Source organism: Hyla sarda, chromosome 4, assembly GCF_029499605.1.
Source record: "Hyla sarda isolate aHylSar1 chromosome 4, aHylSar1.hap1, whole genome shotgun sequence".
NCBI lineage: Eukaryota > Metazoa > Chordata > Amphibia > Anura > Hylidae > Hyla > Hyla sarda.
In genome coordinates, this window is record NC_079192.1 from 406,063,294 (window position 1) to 406,069,960 (window position 6,667).

Consider the following 6,667-nt stretch of genomic DNA (forward strand, 5'->3'; position numbering starts at 1 on the left):
TAGGGGAACTCTCTGTTAGTCCTGAATATGGGGGAGCTCTCTTGTTAGCCCTGGATATGGTGGTGCTCTCATTATCCCTGGATATAGGGGAACTCTCTGTTAGTCCTGGATATGGGGGTGCTCTCTTGTTAGCACTGGATATGGTGGTGCTCTCATTATCCCTGGATATAGGGGAACTCTCTTGTTAGCGCTGGATATGGGGGTTCTCTTTTGTTTGCACTGGATTTGGGGGTGCTCTCTTGTTTGCACTGGATATACTGGTGCTCTCATTATCCCTGGATATAGGGGAACTTTCTTGTTAGCGCTGGATATGGGGGTGCTCTCTTGTTTGCACTGGATTTGGGGGTGCTCTCTTGTTAGCCCTGGATATGAGGGTGCTCTCGTTAGCGCAGGATATGGTGGTGCTCACTTGTTAGCCTTGGATATGGGGTGCTCTTTTAGCCCTGGTTATGGGGAAGCTCTCTTATTAGTCTTGGATATGGGGGAGCTCTCTTATTAGCGTTGGTTATGGGGGTGCTCTCCTGTTAGCCCTGGATATGGAGGAGCTCTCTTGTCAGCCCTGGATATGGGGGAGCTCTCTTGTTAGCCCCGGATATGGGGGAGCTCTCTTGTTAGCCCTGGATATGGGCGAGCTCTATTGTTAGCCCTGGATATGGGGGAGCTCTCTTGTTAGCCCTGGATATGGGCGAGCTCTATTGTTAGCCCTGGATATGGGGGAGCTCTCTCGTTAGCCCTGGATATGGGGGAGCTCTCTCGTTAGCCCTGGATATGGGGGAGCTCTCTCGTTAGCCCTGGATATGGGGGAGCTCTCTTGTTAGCCCTGGATATGGGGGAGCTCTCTTGTTAGCCCTGGATATGGGGGAGCTCTCTTGTTAGCCTTGGATATGGGGGAGCTCTCTTATTAGCCCTGGATATGGGGGAGCTCTCTTGTTAGCCTTGGATATGGGGGAGCTCTCTTGTTAGCCCTGGATATGGGGGAGCTCTCTTGTTAGCCTTGGATATGGGGGAGCTCTCTTGTTAGCCCTGGATATGGAGGAGCTCTCTTGTTAGCCTTGGATATGGGGGAGCTCTCTTGTTAGCCTTGGATATGGGGGAGCTCTCTTATTAGCCCTGGATATGGGGGAGCTCTCTTGTTAGCCTTGGATATGGGGGAGCTCTTTTATTAGCCTTGGATATGGGGGAGCTCTCTTGTTAGCCTTGGATATGGGGGAGCTCTCTTGTTAGCCTTGGATATGGGGGAGCTCTCTTATTAGCCTTGGATATGGGGGAGCTCTTGTTAGCCCTGGATATGGGGGAACTCTCTTATTAGCCTTGGATATGGGGGAGCTCTCTTATTAGCCCTGGATATGGGGGAGCTCTCTTGTTAGCCCTGGATATGGGGGAACTCTCTTATTAGCCTTGGATATGGGGGAGCTCTCTTGTTAGCCTTGGATATGGGGGAGCTCTCTGCTGTAAAAATAAATAAAAAAAACAGTATACAACTCATCCTGAAAAATCACACAATAAATTAACAACAATAAGGGGTTTATTAAAAAAATAATAATAAATGAATAGAAATGTCTTTAAGGGGTTAATAATGAAAAGTGCAAACAATTATTTCCTTTTGGTAATGGCATTAACCCCTCTGATCCTGTAGGAACATGACGTCTGCAGCCACTTCTCTGGGTCATATGAGGTTAGCTATGTGCGAGATGTGCAGCACGCTCATAAACACTTCCACATGTGCAGGGAGGGGGCGTGCATGACACCAGACCACACAGCTCAGCCATTCTGCCTTATTTAAAGGGACTGTACAGTATTACATAAATAAAGCTGAATCACTCTTAAATCTTCAATTAAAAATAATTTGTGTTTCCATTTGTTACCATTCTAAAGACCTCTGCTTGCTTTCAGTGACAGGAAACCTTCTAGTGACTACGCGCAGGTAGAGGGAGCACTCAGCATAGACAGATGCTTCTTGTATCATAGCAACCCTCAGCAACCAATCACAGATCAGCTTTCATTAGGAAGAAAGGCGCGCTCTGAATGGTTGCTATGGACACGATAGCCGCTCTTTCCCTCAGGACGGCTCAGGTGCCCAGAGATGACGCGCGCAGCTCCTCGTGTATCATATCGTAAAGTCACCTGAGTGCGGTTCTCTATCATGTCCTGTCATGTGACCGTGACGTCAGCAGAGTGCTGTAGTTACTGGTTGCCATGTCGCTGTCACCGCCTCCTCCTGGGGCGGCCAATGGCGGTGCCCGGCCGGGGAGGTGTGTGAGGGGGACAGGACTTGTCCTCCTCCTCCCTCGGGCGTCACATCCGGTCCTGTCATAGGACAGAACAAACAAGGACGAGCCGGGGAGCCCGGGACCCCAGAGACAGGGCAGGACACCTGTACCCCAAGACCTGTAACTGGTGGAGACAGCGCCACCTGCTGCCCGGGGGACCCCGATATCCGAAGGGTGCAGACAGGTCAGTGACTGCGCACAGCCGCTCTGTTAACCCGTGCCCTGCCAGCACAACCACTATTAACCCCTACCCTGCCTGCACTGATATAATAACACTATTAACCCCTACCCGGCCAGCATAACTCTAACTTTACCTTGTCAGCACTGATATAGTAACAGTATTAACCCATACCCTACCGGCACTGATAACACTATTAACCCCTACTATGCCAGCATAACACTATTAACCCTACCCTGCCAGCACTGTAGCGCAAATCTAGTAATCTCAAGCCTGTCAGAACAACACTATTAACCCCATACTCTGCAAGCAGAACAGTATTAACCCTTACCCTGTCAGTACTGATAGCATAACACTATTAACCCCTACCCTGCCAACACTTAAATACTATTAACCCCTACCCTGCCAGCACTGAAAGCATGACACTACTTACCCCTACCAGCATTGAAATAATACTAATAACCCCTACCCTCCCAGCACTAAAATAATGCTATTAACCCTTACCGTGCCAGCACTGAAAGCATGACACTATTTACCTCTACACTGCCAGCACTGAAATAATAACACTATTAACCCTTACCCTCCCAGCACTAAAATAATACTATTAACCCTCACCCTGCCAGCACTTAAAGCATGACACTATTTACCTCAACACTAGCAACCCCTACTCTTTCAGCACTTATAATAGACTATTAGTTCTGGAAAGGTAGGGGTTAATATTGTTAGCCTAACATGATTAACCCCTGCCTAAAAGCACTGGTGGCAGTCTACCGCCGGTGCTGAAAGTGCAAGGGTTATAAGTGTCAGGGCATCAGTACTGGCAGCATAGGGGTTAATAGTGTTAGCATATGAGGCCTGTTAGGGAAGGGGTTAATGGTGTTAGGCCATCTGTACTGACAGGGAAGGGGCAAATAGTGTCATATCAGTGCTGGCAGGGTATGGGTTAATAGTGTCATATCAGTGCTGGCAGGGTATGGGTTAATAGTGTCATATCAGTGCTGGCAGGGTATGGGTTAATAGTGTCATATCAGTGCTGGCAGGGTATGGGTTAATAGTGTCATATCAGTGCTGGCAGGGTATGGGTTAATAGTGTCATATCAGTGCTGGCAGGGTATGGGTTAATAGTGTCATATCAGTGCTGGCAGGGAATGGGTTAAGTGTTTAGCTATGAGAACTGACAGAGTAAGGGTTAATAGTGTTAGACTGGCAGAGTGAGGGTTAATCATGCTGGGCTAAAGACCATTAACCCCTACCTTGCCAGCACTGATATGATAACACTATTAACCCTAGCCCTGCCGGTGCCGATACCTTTTTATACGTTTAACCCTTATGTTGAAGTTCTGCAGCAGCTGTAGAGCCACATTATTTTGGAGAACCCCCCCCCCTCTCAGATCTTCCAGTAGTGCAGAGCTCAGGAAGAAGCTATCAGCCCTGTGGACCCTCCCGGGTGTGCTAACCTCCAGCCTGTGTACACAATTCCCCCACCCTGCCCTTCTCACCCCTAGGACCTGAAGGACAGGAAAAGCCTCCTAGACTACTGCATGTTATGGAGGTGGGGGAGGGTGGGGAGAATGCAGACAAAGCCTGTTATAACAGCGCTGTATATCACCGGCCGCTGTCCTATAAGGACTTCAGTGTTAGTGGGGGGATGGAGTCCCCATATAGGACCCTTTTTAACTACAGATAGCATCTTTCTTTGGAAGACCCAGCTTGTCCATGCATTTTAGTGACAGCTATGTAATGCTTTGTTTCACCTGTGGTGGCGCTGCTCAAAAAAAAAATGTAAATTCCCATATAGGTAATAGACAAATGTGACGCTACAGGCATCTACATGATGTGGCCTGAATTATGACCTATGGATGCATAGTAGTCCTAAAACAAAATGGTTTAGGTTTTTTAGACCCCCTCTGAACCCCAATTTTATACTTTTGTCCCCATTCAGAGCTGGTTCCTCCAATGAGATGTGTGGAACACCCCTTTTTTACCTAAAGTGGGGTGTTCCATTTGAATAATCCTTTCTTTAAAGGGGTACTCCCCTGGAAAACATTTTCCATTAAATTAACTGGTGCCAGAAAGTTAAACAGATTTGTAAATTACTTCTATTTAAAAATCTTAATCCTTCCAGTACTTATCAGCTGCTATATGCTCAACAGGAAGTTCTTTTCTCTTTGAATTTCCTTTCTGTCTGAGCACAGTGCTCTCTGCGGACACCTCTGTCCATTTTAGGAACTGGCCGTAGCAGGATAGGTTTGCTATGGGGATTTGCTCCTACTCTGGACAGTTCCTGATACGGACAGAGGTGTCAGCAGAGAGCACTGTGCTCAGACAGAAAGGAAATTCAAAGAGAAAATAACTTCCTCTGCAACATACAGCAGCTGATGGGGTTAAGATTTTTAAATAGAAGTAATTTACAAATCTGTTTAACTATCTGGCACCAGTTGATTTAAACATTTTTTTTTTCCAGTGGAGTACCCCTTTAAATAAGTATCTGACAGCTAAAATCCCTTAGGATCATCAGCAATCACTGGGAGGAGCTGCACATATATTCTACAGTGGCCACTACAGGAGAAATGTGGTATTACACAATATCTCATTCAAATATATACAGTGATCCCTCAACTTACAATGGCCTCAACATACAATAGTTTCAACATACAATGGTCTTTTCTGGACCATTGTAACTTGAAACCAGACTCAACATACAATGCTACGGAATCTGCGAAACGTGTCAATTAGAGATGAGCAAACTTGCAGTAAATTCGATTCGTCACGAACTTCTCGGCTCGGCAGTTGATGACTTTTCCTGCATAAATTAGTTCAGCTTTCAGGTGCTCCGGTGGGCTGGAAAAGGTGGATACAGTCCTAGGAGACTCTTTCCTAGGACTGTATCCACCTTTTCCAGCCCACCGGAGCACCTGAAAGCTGAACTAATTTATGCAGGATAAGTCATCAACTGCCGAGCTGAGAAGTTCGTGACGAATCAAATTTACTGTAAGTTCGCTCATCTCTAGTGTCAATGGCTGGAAGAACCGATCAATCAGAATGGATATTTCACTGGTAAAACCAGTTTATTCCTAAAGTGTATGCACTGACTGGTGTCTGGTAGCGCCCCCTACAGTACAGGGAGGTATTACATGTTCTGTACTCTTTACCTGTGCCAGGGTTAGCTTCTCCTTTGGGCATCAGGCGAAGGCGGCTCCATTTTCCTTTTTTTAGGACATTTTTTTAGGACATTGCGTGTACTGAAGAAGCTCCTGTCCTCTACATAGACCAGTGTTTCCCAAAGAGGTTGCCTCCAGCTGTTGCAAAACTACAACTCCCAGCATGCCCGGACAGCCTTTGGCTGTCCGGGCATGCTGGGAGTTGTAGTTTTGCAACAGCTGGAGGTGCCCTGGTTGGGAAACACTGACACAGACAGTGATTTACAGCTCCCAGCAGATCTTTCTTACTTTTATATGTAAGGATTTGCTTTATCTATATTAGTTATCTACTTATTTCTCTTTAATCCTCACTTTTTCCTATTTTTGGATGACATTTTGGGGGCTTCAGAACCAATTACCAGGTTTCCATAGAGTTCTGGTCTCAACATACGATGGTTTCAACATACAATGGTCGTCCCGGAACCAATTAATATTGTAATTTGAGGGATCACTGTACATGGTCATGTTGAGTTAAACGGGTATTCCAGGAAAAAAAAATGTTAATTTTTTTATTTTATTTTATTTATTTATATTTATATATAATATATATATATATATATCTCAACTGGCTCCAGAAAGTTAAACAGATTTGTAAATTATTTAAAATAAGGTGCAGCTCACAACAGAAGGACCGAGGTAATCAAAGCGATAGCCGGACCCCCACCGGCAGCAAAATAGAAATATAGTCGGAGTAATAGCTTATACCTCTAGGACCTCCCCAACCTTGGTGCATAATGGTGGAAATGGAAATAAATGTAAATATAACAGCGTTACTCATATAAAATTTTAATTTAAATATAGATAAAACAAATTTACACATTAAATTGGCACTGTTAGATGATGATCCCACTGGGCCCTAGTGGGGTATCAAACAATTATTGGAAAAAATATTGAGATGGATAATAACTAGAGATGAGCGAACTTACAGTAAATTCGATTCATCACAAACTTCTCGGCTCGGCAGTTGATGACTTTTCCTGTGTAAATTAGTTCAGCTTTCCAGTGCTCCGGTGGGCTGG

General features: G+C 45.5%; 1 protein-coding gene across 3 annotated transcripts in view; it reads left to right on the forward strand.

Annotated features, from left to right (window-relative positions):
• Positions 1-2,134: 2,134 nt before the first annotated feature.
• PPARA (peroxisome proliferator activated receptor alpha) overlaps positions 2,135-6,667 on the forward strand; it is a 50,251-nt gene continuing 45,718 nt past the window's right edge. For 2 of the 3 annotated variants that reach the window (XM_056517518.1, XM_056517517.1), the window contains exon 1: positions 2,136-2,454. The gene's annotated coding sequence lies outside the window, so the exon portion shown is untranslated. Of the gene's footprint in view, positions 2,455-6,667 lie in introns of all 3 variants that reach the window. The other variant, XM_056517519.1, reaches the window with a different exon arrangement.